Here is a 14,602-nt window from a genome sequence, read left to right on the forward strand (position 1 = left end):
CCTGGGGGGGGGGGGGGGTGTTGGCATGGCCGGATAGGGGACAGGGCTACCCTGTGGGCTGAGAAGGGAACCGTCCCACTTAGGCCGGCAGATTGGGGGATGCGCGCGGAGAGTGGGCTGGCCAGTGGGTGTGGCCGGGTGACCGAGGTTTGCCTTAAGGAGCTCTGTGAGACCGGGGTGCGGTTACGTCTGCGGCTTCCTTCTGGCGGGCACGGTCAGGGTGTTCTCAAAACTGTGCCGCACTGGAAATGTCAGGTTCTGCATGTTGAGATCTTGGTCCCAAGAAGGCAGTGCCTGCTGCAGCGTCTGTCTGTCTGTGTGTCGGTTCTGCAGAGATTCTGTCCCTGTCAAGGAATATATAGTCCGAGGCCTCGTTGGGCTCCACGCCCTCTGGCCTGGCTGAAAGATCCAGGGAAAGGGGTCTGGGGGTGGCAGTGTACCTGCTCGCCTCGTCGTGAAGATGCCTGCCCCTGCCCCATCCTTTGGGTTGACAGGATTCCAGGCATGGTGCTGGGACTGCAGTAGAAGTGCTCGGTGCACCAGCGGAGGCAGGCAGCTGGAGACTCCTAGCGTCTCGGCTGGCTGTTGCGGTGGGCGGGGGTGCCTGCCTCAGAATGGCGGCCCGAAGCTAAGCCCCTCCTTCTTGGGTAGCAGATCCTGGTGCCGGTAGCCCGGGTGACTGGGGCTGGGGTGGGGGGATGACTTGAAAGGAATTGATGACTTCTACCTTTCCAGACAGAGCCCGCATCACCCAATTCGGCTGGGTGACGGGCCCTAGCCATGCAATCTCTTTTAAGGAAATCAGCTAGGGCCAATCAGGTTCTCCTGGCCTCCTGCCCTTTCTGCTGCTGTTTTTTTTTCTTTTTTCTTTTTTCCTCTTCTGGTAGGAGGGAGCAGGGGCGTGCTGTATTTTCTTGGCAGTTAGTCAGCAGGGACTTTTGGGGACAGGCAGACCTGACGGATGTGACTGTCCCGGTCAGGAGAGGCGGGAAGCCAGCCGGGTAGGTAGTTTGGGGCTGGTGTCAGGGAGGTGGCAACAGACCAGGTGACCTTTTTGACACTTATTCTCTGCTGACACTGTCTCCACCTTCTCCTGGAGATTTCTCTGATCAGACGCTAGAACTCAACACATTCCTAGCCTTTCTGATGGAGGAACTGGAGCTGGAAGCTAATTGTAAGCAGACTTTTGGAACTCTGGGTTGGAGAAGGCCCTCAAAGCAGATTAAGCTCCCCGGCCAGGCTGATAAGCATGCCCCTTGCTGCTGCACTTGCTAAACATGTTTGGAAGCTGACAGGTTTGAGTGATGGTGTGTGGGAGAAAGATTTCCCCCAATGCTCCCAGGGCCTGTCTCTGCCAGGGTTTTGTGCTCTGCACTCTTTCTCTGCCTTCGGCACAGGTCTGTACGTGGGCTCTGAAATGGGAATGAGCTTGGGGGTGCACCCTTGTGAGGGTTTCCCCTCCATCCTTGGAGACGGGGCTGATGAGGTGTGGCGGGTGGTATGCGGGAGGCCGGAGCAGTGACTCCGGGATGTGACACACAGCCTCCAGCCTGATGAGGAGGACCCAAGGAATGAGGGGGAAAGTGGACACTGGGATCATTGCTACCCGGGCAGCTGTTCTACCGTTGCCCATTTGACCCATCATTTAACAAACACTGTCGGTGGACTTGCCATGGGCGGACTCTGGAAAGGTAATTCATCCCACCTTGATCTCCGGCTGCTGCCGGAGGAGCTGGTGTGGTCCAGTTCCCTCGAGGCTTTTCTTCTCTCCCTCGCCCTTGGCCCACAGTCCCCCGGCTGCCCCCACGCCACCTGCCTCGCCCTCAGTGGGACCTTGTGTACTGACCATGTGGATGGTTTGGATGGATTGCTGAGGAAATTGGCCACTTCTCAGTGGGCTATCCTGATTTTTACCAGCCTGCCCTTTCTTTATTCATGGCCGAGCTTCCTGGAGGCTCTTCTCTGTGGCAGGTACAGATCCTTTGTCTCACTGCCTCACCCTGGCATCCAAGTGACATTGGCAAAACGGGTTTTCCCGTCTTTGGACAAGGCTTCCTCCCCCTTTGCCTGACATGGTGTCCATTCACCATCCAGGAAAGCCTCTCCATACGGCTCGAGGACTGTGTCAGACTTGACACATCTGGTAGTCCTGGACTCAAAACCTGGTATTTATCACTAGAAGATACTCAGGAGATGATGAGTTAAATGGCAAATGGTATCTTGGGGCATCTGACTCCCCTTTTATTCAGGGGGCTTTCGGGAGAAGGCTGGGTTGTGCAGTGGTCAGTAGCACGGGCTTTAAAGTCAGGTGGATATCCCTGGTATCCTGTCTCCACCATGTACTAGCTGGTGACCTAGTCCATTAACCTCTCTGGGCCTCACTGTTCCCATCTGTAAAAATGGGCGTTAAACAACCACACAAATTACGAGGATTAAGAAAAAGAACATATGTAAAGTGTCATATATACATACGTTGATATATACACATGTACATACATCATTTAGACATGTGTATAGACATATATAAGTAACATGTGTAAAGCCTAGTGTCAGGCAACTAGGAAACACTCAATAAAATGAGCTATTCGTATTGCTAAACCAAGAGATGGGGCATTGTTGAACGTAGATCTAATAGCCTCTCAGTGAGCAAAGGCATAGCTTATTCTGTCAAGCCCTTGAGAAGGTATCATTCAGTTCGCGAGGTTTTACAGAGCATCTGTCACATGCCCAATCCAGTACCAGCCATGGTGGGAAGATGAGGGAAGTGCCTGGTGTGCCAGGCTCTTTACGTACGATCTCATTTCATTCCCACAGTAACACTTAAAGCATATATAACATTTTCCATGACAGTAATTTCCTGTAACATCTTCTTTAACGACAATAATATAATAATGGCGAGTCATCACATAGCACTTCCTATGTGCCAGGAATTGTTCTAAAAGACCTCATTTGATTCTTACAACAATCCAGTGAGACAAGTGTTATTATTCTCATTTTACACATGAGGAAACTGAGGCAAGGACCGGGTTAGTAACCCATTGAGTAGCAGAAGTAGAATTAGGGCTCGGACAGTCTGGCTCTGGACTCCACCTCCTAAACCAGTGTGCTATAGAGAGAGAGTCATAGGGACTTTCCAGTTACTCGCAGGCCCTGATTTCTAAGAGCACTGCTCTAGCCATTGAGCTGGAAGAGTAAGCAGGACTTAGCAAAAGGTAGAATAACTTGCTCTAGGTCATCCCGCTCCAGGGTGGCGAGTGGGGGGCCCAGCTCAGGTTGGTCTGGCTTCCAGGCTTGGGGGTCTTCCCCTCTTCACAGCTGCCGTCCTCCTGGATGCTCTGGTGGAGGTACAGGGTGATAAGACACGGCCTGGGCCTTGGAGATCTTACAGTCTAGTTGGCAGGCATGACTGATGTACCCGGGGCATCAGGCACAACACGAAGAGGGCTGAGAGGTGTGCTTGGGGCTGAAAGGAAGGAAAAGGCCACCATGGCTGGAGAAGTCCTGAGGGCCTCACGGCGGAGGCAGGAGATGGCGGGCTCCAGAGATGGGCAGGAATGGCTGGCTGGGGAGGGGAGGGGGTGAGAGCGTGCCAGGGAAGGAGAAGAAGCAGGGCCACCCAGCGATGCAGAGCAGGAGTGGGTGTCGCCACCGGGAAGCCGCACCTTCGCCTAACAGGTGATTGCTTCGTATCTGGTATCTTCCGTTTGAAAGGTAATCATGAGCAAAGAACAAAGGCTTCTTGCAGTTGAGGGATTGGATTTGCGTGCCTTCGTGGTCCGTAGTAATCCTGAGCTTGCAGGGTAATTATGAGAAGGTGGAAGGATGGTGTTCATAAAAGACCTGTTTCATAACAGCCCCTTGGGAAATGACAGTGATTATTATTATTAGCTTAGGGCTCAGAATATCCAACATGGCAGTGATGCGGAGAGGACGTGGGTCTCGTGGCTTTTATTAGGCAGCGACTCTCTTTTAGCCAGTGACAGCCTGTTCTCCCCCAAGCCTGCTGTCCATCGCCAGACATCAAGTGTGAAAAGGCCTGACGCAGCCAGCAGCTGGCTTTTAGGTGCAGCCCCACTGTCGACTTGCCAAACCCCTCACCTTGAATCTCTCCCACAAACCTCCAGCTGGGGCTCGACCCGCAGAGAGAGGAACTGCTCTGCAGCCACACATCCCTCCCGAATTCCCCTCCTGGTGTTGGGATACCTGGGCCTTCCCCCAAGAATGAACATTTATAGCATCTGCTCTGTTAACATGGCGTATAAATTATGACCATGTGCAAAGAATTGTTTTAGAGATCTGCTCTGTGTTAGTTCCGAAACTCTGTCCGGCTGACCTTCAGATAAGGAATGCTTGTGAGCTATTTGAGGAGAGGTTAGCCTATTTTTAAGAAGCAGTTGCAGGGGAAAAAAATTATATATATAATATTTTGATATTTCCTGTTTTTAGGAGCCTGGGGTTCAACTTGCAACTCATTTCTTTCAAAAAGTAATTAGAAGTGATTGAAATCCTCTGTGGGTGTTTTAGATGTTTAAAAAGAAAGCACAGGCGAGGCCCCTGGGAAGAGAGCGCAGCTCCAAGCTTGCAACCTGTTGCAACTTTGCCCCATTGTGTTTTGATTAGAATCCTTGCTCCATCATCAAAGTTGATTATGGATTTGATTAGTGCATTTTTCTGCTATTGTGTTATTCCCTTTCTTCTCTTCCTCGGTTCTTGGAGGGGGAATGTGTAGCATGGTTATCTGCCAACATGCAAGAATGTTTATAGTTCACGTATTATTGCTTATTCCATGGGTTAATTTTCTGAAGACACTTTAAGGGTGGGACTGGTGGCTAATTTAGAGTATCATTACGTGTGTATATATGTGTGTATAAATACATCTACTTCTGGATATGTGTATATACACATATATACATACACATATACAAATATATACACATGGAACAGCTTAAAGTAATGAGCACATGTAAGCACACACACATCAAAGGCCAGGCTGGGGGAATTACAGCCCAATTTCCAGCTTTCAGAATAGCTAGATTTGCTTCCCACTTCTCATACTCCCTTCCTCTGTGACCAAGACTGAAGCACCAAGTCTTGTTGTCCCATTTAATTTACTTATAAGACATAAGAGATGTGGCCTTGAGAGAGGTGCTTTAATTGGGCCTTAGTGAAGCTCCTGAAGCCAGTCTGAAAAAGCCGAACCACCCAGTGAGATTTTGGCTTAAGGTCAGAGACTCTTATTTCTTAGAATCAGTCTCATCAGCAGGGAAGGGAGTAGTTATGGGGCATCTGCTATGTGCCAGGTAGTAGTAGACTGCAGTGATTTCACATGTATATATATATATATATATATATATATATTATATATATAAATGATTTTATGTATATATAAATCTTATATGTATATGAAATTTAATGTGAAGCACAAGAAACTGGGTAAAGTGTAAAGTGGCCCATGCATTTCATATGAGGAAGCTGAGACCAGGGGAAGTTATCACTTGGAGGCAGTTTTAAATGGCAGATTACACTTAACTGAGAGACAGACCTGGGTTCAAATCCAGACTTTGGGCAAGTTATTTAACATCTCTAAATGTGTCTTCATCTATAAAGCAGAAACGATGATGTTTATAGGTTGTCTGTGAAGATTCAGTGAGATGATACAGGTAAGTTGCTGAGCACAGAGGCTGGCATGCAATAAGCAAGGAATATGTGATATTGCCTATTTTTATTACCCAAGGTCAGAGCCAAGTTTGGAAACCAGATCTGCCTCATTCCAAGCCTGTGTTCTTTCTACCCTACCTCGCTGCCTCTCAAGTGCACGGTTGATTACATGGAGGACAGATGGCTTGCACTGTGAAAGCAGAGAGCATAGCGGGGCTTCGGTTAGATGAATGAGGGTCAGGGTCAAGAATAAATTAATGTAGTCATATCCAGAGTTGTGAAATGAAACCTCCACATTTTGGTCCCAAACATGCCATCTCTGTAGCACTAACCAAGCTGAGGGATCTGCTGCAAACCAAACTTAATGGGAACCTCCTTTGTACACCCAGTCTGAGCTGGCACTGTCAAGGTGATTGAGTGGAGCTGGCCAATCTGACAGCACTGCCCAGGACCAAGAATGGAACAGTCCCATTGATTGGGCTTCTGAATGGTTTCTTATTGTTCTGAAGGCAGAAGGAAAGCCCTCTTCCCTTACTGCTGGCATGATTGTGGTGGAAGCTGAACCTTGTGATCAGCTTGGCCATTAAGGTGCCCCAAGGCATGGCCAGCTGCCCAGTGGTGTTTTACTGATAGCCACGGGGCCACTTTCAATGGTGACTCTGTCTCTTGGTCACATTGTTCAAAGAGATGGACAATGTGTCCCTAGAATGTCTTGGGCAGAATGGTTCATGTGATTTGGGGAACAAAACTGGGTCAGGCTTTTGTGCTTCAGTCCACACAAGACACTAGTGAGTGACACAAGAGTTTTCGCAGGAACCCCAAGTCGCCCACGCAGAACCTAAAGAATGACTCATGACTTAGTGCTCCATTTCCCAAGGAAAACAGACCCTCTTTTGTGTTTTGCAAACAGTAGCCCCACAGCCTCAGGGTATTTTCTCTCTCCTTCTAAGTGAAACCTTAATACCTTTAGTGAATTTTGGTTTGTTCCAACCTCCCCTGTCTTGGTGGAGAAGATAGGGTAGGAAAGGGGGGCTTGGTCAAGATAATTATAAAGTTCTTTTGGAACCTTTGAACAAAATCAGTTAGGAGAGTGTGACACAGGAAAAATAATTATAATAATGGGCACTGACACTGACAGAGCATAGCCTCTTACCAGCATAATGCATTGCACCAGGCATATGCATCATTTCATTTAATCCTCCCAACATCCCGTTACGTAGAAGCTATTCCTGAAGAGAATAGAAACGACAGCTCTGGGAATCAGCAACTTTGGTTCTAATTTTGTCTCTTTAGATGCTTTACTGCATGACCTTCAGTAAGTTACATTGTCTTTTGAGCTTCAGTTGCCTAATCTATAAAATGAGTAGGATGATACTTGCTCTCCTTTTTTTGAAGAGTTGTTGTAAAGCTTAACAGAGGTAATTATGATGAATGAGACTCTGGTTTAAACATCTTACACCATAAATACCCTTTAAGGAAACCAAGGGTAAGAGAGGTTAAGCTACTTTTCCAGCTAGCACAGCTGGTTAAGTGGCAGACTCAGGATTTGAACCCTTAACTGTTTGACCTCAAAGTCAAGGTTCTTAAATAGCAAGTGTGAAAGCGCTTTTTAAAAAATATCTGAAAAGGCATTGTTAATACGGAATCAAAGTAAATTGCTGGAAAATTTCCTTTGGTGTGGTATATATGACATCTGGCTCCGCCCCTCTGCCCCAGAGTTTGGAAATATTGAATATATTCATTCGATATTAAATAAACATTATCTGCTTCATCATATCAGTTAAACTCCCTGGGATTTGTAAAATTCTAAGTGTTCTGATGCCACAAGGTCCACTAAGGTGTTATCACTATGTAACTGGCAGGGCTGGTTCTGGACAGAGAAAGGGGAAGATGGGGAATTTGATCATTTGTTGGCACGCAGAAGCAATCAGATAAATTCAGATTATGGGTCATCTTTAAGACAACAGGCCTGGGATCTTCAAAACTGATAATGTCATGAGAAACAAAAACATTTAAAAGGTAGGTGGAGAACTATTCTAGAAATGGAGACTAAAGAGCTATGACAACCAAATCCAATGAGAGATCCTTGACAAGCAAAACCATAAATGCTAGAAAGGTCGTTTTGGAGACAATGGGAGATATCTGAATACAGATAGTATGTTAGATAGTATTACTCCATTGATGCTAATGGTTTGGGGATGATGTAAGAAAATGTCCATTTGCTTGGGAGATACATGCTGATATATTTAGAGGTGAAGTGTCTTGATGTCAGCAACTAAATCCCAAATGGTTTAGGAAAAAAAAAAAAGGTGAGCATATCTGTAGATAGAAGGAGAAAGCAAAGGTTGTAAAATGTTAACAACTGGTGAATCTAGGTGAAGATATATGTGCAAGTCTTTCAACTTTTCTGCGTTTGAACTTTTTCAAAATAAAATGTTGGGAAGCAAAACAAAGCCTTGGCTAAAGAGTATACATTAGCAATCCCCTTGACATCTGTGGTGCATCCATGAGAACATATATGAGGTAGGAGTGTGTGTCAAGTAGGAGAGAGAGTGTGTGTGTGTGTGTGTGTGTGTGTGTGTGTGTGTGTGTGTGTGTGTACTCACAGTAAATAGCCTGGCCAAGTTTGTTTCGCTGGGTTTAGGGTCTGGACTCCTTATCTCCTATCTCTGGTGTAGTGTGAGAATCTTGGCTTAATTGCTCTTCTTTTATGAGAAGGGTTGCTGAAATTTTATGGAAATCATAAGATCCAGGTTGATTTGATAATCCCTTATAAAAATCTAAGATGTTTCCAAGGTTGAAAGTATAAAAGAGATTTTTTTTTTAATGAGGACATTTTTTAAAATATGAAAATACCTGGTTGAATTTTACTCATCTAGGCATGAAGCAGGCAAGGAGTATGAGTGGAAGCAAGCTCCTTTGTCTGCTTTAAGCTCTTTCTCTCCTCACTACTTAGAACTCCTTTGCCTGGCTAAACGCGTCCCATCCTTCACCCATTCAAGTTCAGGCTTAGTGCCACCTCGTCCAGGAAGCCCTGAGCCACCACCACAGTCTGGATGCAGTATCTGTCCTGTGTTCTCCTACAGCCTGCTCTGAGCCCCCATCGCTTGGACTATGGTTGCTTATTTAGCTGGACCATGGCTTCTGTGAGTTCAGGGATGTGTCTCTCATGATCTCTGCTGGTACAGCATCAACACATAGTAGGTTATTAGTTCCTGTTTGCAGAAGAAAAGAAGGATGGGAGGGCGAAGATAACAGAAGGAGTTGAAAAACAGGATTGAGTGGGTATTGAGCACCAGCTGTGTTCCTGAAGCTGCGGCTAAGCCATGTGGCTCCTGCAGAACTCCCTCTTGGCATGTGAGCTGAGATGATCCCATGATGGTGGGTGGCCAAGCGAGGCCAGTGTCAAAGCTTTCCAACGCCAGGTCTTGGGAAAACTCACCTGGTTGGGTAGCAGGAAAAGGCAGATTCTTTACACAAGGCTGTTTCTAGCATCCAGACTGGCTGGCCGCTCCACTGGAAGGTCTGTCCAGCTGTGATCGTGGCGGTACGGTAGACGGGAAGGGTTGGATGGGCTTCGGAGGGCTTTGGCAGATTCCATCCCCACCCTCACCAATAACTTTGGAAGGGGGACCTGAGAAGGGTTCTGAAGGATTTTAGTAGCTTAGGAAAAGAGGATAGGACAAGCCTTCCAGGAATAATGATTTCAGCAACCACTTATGTGCCATTTCCATACGAAATCTCACTTAATCCTCACACTAACTTTCTGAGCCCATGTTATTCATCTTGTCTTATCAGTAAGGAGAAAAGTGAGGAGTCAGTGGGCAGAGGCCTGAGAAGGGTCATGGAACTTTTACAGGTCACACAGCTGGTGTGAACAGTGGCAGGATTCCAACCTGGTGTTTCTGAGTCCAGAGTCTGTGCTCTTAACCGCTGCCTTCTTCTGCCAGGAGTTGGAAGAGGCCTGAATCCCATACTGGGGTGCTGCTTTAGAAAACCAAACCTCCAAACCTTCTCCTTGGAGCCTGCTCCCCATTTCCCTGGCCTTGGCCCCCCTCACTGTCTCCTTCTTGTCAGGGCCTCCTGTGCCTGTCCCAGCCTCTTGCCAGAGGCTCAGCATTTTCAGAATGAGGAGCCCCGTTGGCTTTTGCTCACATCTTGCTGCAATCTGGGCATGGTCTCCTCTCGCTGCTGTGGCTGCTGTTCCCCAGGTCAGTGCTGGTGGGCTGGGCAGGGCCACGTGCCTGACAGCTGGCAGGCCCTCTTTCCTGTCCTCCTGCTGCAGCTCTGCAGACAGTGCCCATTTCATACGGGTTTGCTTTGATTCTTTTCAGACCTGAGAGTGACGCACGGTGACGTCAAAAAATGTGGGCCACGAGCATCCTGGAGCTGTCAGACATTCCAGTGTGTGAACTTTGCTTGTTAACTGTCTCTGGACAGAGGAAGGCAAGCCCTGGAGGGAGAATTACCATTTGGGTGACAAAAACAGATTTAGAAGAATCAGGCTTACTTGGATGTCTGCTTAGTGATCTGTGCCTCTACGGACTAGATAATTTGGGATGTCTGAGACAGTGTAGACCTTGGAGGCCATCTATTCCCAAAGCTCCATTGTGCAGATGGGGAAACATAGCCCAGAGGGGGGTGTGACTTGCCCATGGTCACCCAGCTTTGAGGGCAGAGCAAAAACTGGGATCCAGGCCCCCTGACTCCTGGCCCAGTGTTCTTTCCACCTCACTCGTGGCAATCAGATGTTCTGCTCTGACGTGCCTGATGTTTTAAAGAATTAGAACCAGCTCTAAGCTATGTTCTTTTCCCCTCCATCTACTAAGTAGTTAAGTATTGTTTTTTTTTAAATTTATTGAAGTTTAGTTGATTTACAATGTTGTGTTAATTGCTGCTGTGGAGCAAAGTGATTCAGTTATACATACATATATATATATATATATATATATATATATATATATATATATATATATACACATCCTTTTTCATATTCTTTCCATTATGGTTTGTCACAAGATATTGAATATAGTTCCTTGTGCTATACAGTAGGACCTTGTTGTTTATCCATTCTGTCTATAATCATTTGCATCTGCTAATCCCAAACTCCCAATCCGTCCATCCTCGAACCCTGTCCCGCTTGGCAACCACAAGTCTGTTCTCCTAATTCTTTCATATTTGAAAGCTTTTGCATTTGGCTCAGTGGATCAGAAAACCAGGCCCTCTTTGTGGATCGTATAACTGTGGCAACAGACCACCATTCAACACCTCCCATGGGCCACTCTCCATACATCATCTCATTTAAGCTTCACCACAATGTGATAAGGCTGGTGGCATTTCATCAGTTTCATGTATGAGGTGCAAAGGAGGTCAGTAACTTGACCGAGATCACACGGAGTCAGTATTGGAACTCTCTAATTTCACATCTGTGCTTTTTCTACCAAACACCTTAGAGCCCCACCCCCAGGCCGGAAGTCAGAGAGACCTAGGTTAAGATCCTAGCTCCCCATTTATTTACTGGACGTCTAACTTCCCCAGTGCTGGTGTAGGGCCTGGGACACTGTAGGCCCTCAATAAATAGTTGTTGAACTGCAGCTTGGACAAGTCAGTCCTACCAAACCTCCGCTGCTTGAGGGAGAGTGTAGCATTTCAGTGGGTCATGCAGATCAAAGCAATAGTGTATATAAAAATGCCTGGCATGGGGTAGATAAGATCACTTATTTACTGAGCACTTACTATGTGCTGGGTGTTCTTCTAAGCATTTTATATGGATTTACCCATTTAATCATCATAAAAGCAATAACCTCTGAGGTAAGCACTTTTGTTATTCTCTCCATTTTACAGGTGAACCAAGGCAGGTAGACCATAAGCAACTTGCCCAAGGTCACCCACCTATAAATGGAGGAACCAGGCCTGAAACTCATTAGTGCTGGCAGAGCATGCGTCCTCACCCACTGTGTGGTCCTCCCTCTGTGCTGCTCCCAACTACACCCAAATCTAGTTGAGGGTGGGGAAGAAAGATGAGGGCCCAGAGATGGAAAACAACTTGTTTAAGGTTCTTTAGCGGGAGAGGTAGTAAAACCCAACTAAGACTTGCCTTCCTAAAGTAGCCTGGGGCTCTGTTCTTTAAAAGGTGCTGCCTCGGGCTTCCCTGGTGGCGCCGTGGTCGAGAGTCCGCCTGCCGATGCAGGGGACGCGGGTTCGTGCCCCGGTCCGGGAAGATCCCACATGCCGCGGAGCGGCTGGACCCGTGAGCCGTGGCCGCTGAGCCTGCGCGTCCGGAGACTGTGCTCCGCAATTGGAGAGGCCACAACAGTGAGAGGCCCGCGTACCGCAAAAAAAAAAAAAAAAAAAAGGTGCTGCCTCTCTAGTGGGAAACGACAAACTATTTAGTCCTGGGAAGCACTCCCAAACGGGAGATGGTCACTAAGAATCAGTGACTCCCAATTTGCCTGGGGGAGCTGTGTGGTTTTCCCCTTGGGTCCCTGCTTCTCACTCATTTGGAATCATTTCTTTTCTGGATTGCAGAGCAGAACCAATATAAATTTGACCTAGTCCCTAGAAATGTTTACCTGGCTAAAAATATGCCGGCTTTGATATATTTTTAGCCAAATTTAGATGTGAAGTGTATGCATTACCCACACCCATGTATTAGGCATGAACTGTTGGTACATTTTGTAACAGGAAACTGCTGGTTTTCCATTCCAAAGAACTGGAATTCGGTCAGAAATTTGTCATTTGCAAATGCCAACTCTCACCACATTCCACTGCTGTTTTTAAGAACGTCTCGTCACCTGGATTCGGAGGAAGCAGGCCATGGGCGAGGCCAGGCCGGTCAGGCTGTCTTGGTGTCTTTTCTCCGGGTCTGGTGCCTTCCAAGCAACCTCCGCCTGGCTCTCCCCAGGCCCACGCCATCTGCACTGTGTTGCCTTTGGATTAGTGTATGGGCAGACAGGGTGCTTATTTTAGAACTGGAAGAAGAGATGTATCAATAAAAAAAAAAAAAAGCTGGGAAGGAAAAATCCATTCAGTGGTTTTAAAATATCTCTCCCTTAAGAGGACAGATTATTTTTGTTTCTTAAAAACAACTGGGTGATTTGCTCCTCGAAACAGAGTTGGAATGAGAGATGTATAAGACTGTAAAAACGGAGGGGGCTGTCAAGGTGGCCTGAAGGTTTCACCACCCTGGCCTTTTCACACAGCACAGGTCATTTCCCCCAACCTCCAAAGCCTCTCCTGCTCCTGGCTGGCAGACTCTGGAACCTTAGAACTGTATCCCAAAGATCCTGTTTCCTTACCTCTTGATTTTGGAGATGATGAAGCTGAGCCTCAGGGCCTTTGCACTTGTTCTTTCTGCCGGGAATGTCTTCCCCAGATATTGACGCTGCCCATTCTCTTACCCTCAGTCTCTGCTCAGATGCCCCTTTATCAAAGGTACTTTTTCTGGCAACCCTATATAAAATAGCAATCCATCCTTTTATATCTCCTTGCCCTGCTTTATTTTTCTCCAGAACCAGAGCAGTCTACTCTAGACATGTTGTGTATTTATTATCTTGTGTCTTCCTCTATTAGACTTTCAGCTCTATGAGAACCAGGGCTTTGCCTCTCTTGTTTACAGCTGTATCCCCTGCACCTAGAACAGTGTCTGGCACATAGTAGGTGCTTACTAAATATTTAGTGAATAAACAGTAGGGACTTGTACAGGGTTCCAAGCAGGTCTGGGATTAGCATCTAGCTCTGACTCGAAGTCAAGGACTCTTACTTACACTATTTCTCCAGATGCTACTAAGAAATCTACAGTGTGTCCCTTAAGGTGCTAATGGGTCCAAATGTCCTCCCTTTGACAGTTTTGTGTCTTTTGTAGGGGCTCTTACTGCAAAGGGCGGATGAGTTTCTTAGCACAAAGATCAGCGTCTTAACGCAAAGATGTAGATGAGTTAGGTTGTCTGGGAAATGGTAATACTTGTGATCAGGTTGGGGAATTCTTACCCTGTGAGCAGACTCTTACTTGGTCCAAGTTGAGAGCTGGATCCACAGTAGAAGAGAGAGGTGAGAATTGGATTTGCCAGCATACACTGGTTCCTTTCTGTCTTCAGTTTTCCTTCTTTCTTTTCTCCCCTCTCCCACCCCTCCTTCCCCCTTCCCTCCTTCCTCTCTCCCTCCCTCCTTCTTTCCTTTCTTTGTTCTGGCTACTTTTTGTGCTTTAACCCTCGTTAATAAAAGTATGGTCTATGGACCAGCAGTAATAGCATCCCCTGGAGGCTTGGTAGAAATGCAGAACCTCCGGCCTAGCCCGAGACCATCTGAATCAGAATTTGCATTTTAACCAGACCTCAAGATATTTCATAGGCAAATTAAAGTTTAAGAAGCAGAAGAACAATTGTGTCCTCACCCCTTCAGAAGTACTTAAGAGAAACCTTCCTATAAATACTCAGTTGCATCTTCTGTCTGGAGGCACAGGCCCCATTGCCTCTAATAACCCTAGTTAGGGATGGTTAGGGATGGGAGGGATGGACAGGGCAACCCTAGAAGAGGGTACCATAAAAGAGACTTCTAGAATCTGTGGCTGCTTCATTTCTTACATTGCTCTGTCTTACTCACCTGTGCACTGGGCTTTGTGGCTAATGCTTGGTCAGCATGATGGGAGGCTGTACTCTGCCTGGTAACTGCAGAAGGAAGGGAGATCTTGTCTGTGGCCTGGGAATTCAGGATCAATGGACCTCAGCGCTCCTCTCTGCTGGTGTGCTCTAGGCTGGCCGAGATGGCATCTTTCAGGACCTGGAGGCAGTTCCATCCCAGCCCTTCTCACAGCCAGCGGTGAAATCCTCTCCAGCCCCTTCAGCAAAGGGAGGACAGCCCTTCCCCCCGTCTGAATAGAGCCCAACTCCCAGGATCCTTTGCTGTTTGGAAGTCTCCTTCCAGTTCTCCTTGAATTGCAATAGGA

General features: G+C 47.0%; 1 protein-coding gene across 2 annotated transcripts in view; it reads left to right on the forward strand.

Moving 5' to 3' along the window:
* NAV2 (neuron navigator 2) overlaps positions 1-14,602 on the forward strand; it is a 412,453-nt gene that overhangs the window by 466 nt on the left and 397,385 nt on the right. The window lies entirely within an intron of this gene.

The sequence above is a fragment of the Lipotes vexillifer genome, unplaced genomic scaffold (assembly GCF_000442215.2).
Source record: "Lipotes vexillifer unplaced genomic scaffold, Lipotes_vexillifer_v1.1 scaffold505, whole genome shotgun sequence".
Classification (NCBI taxonomy): Eukaryota; Metazoa; Chordata; class Mammalia; order Artiodactyla; family Lipotidae; genus Lipotes; species Lipotes vexillifer.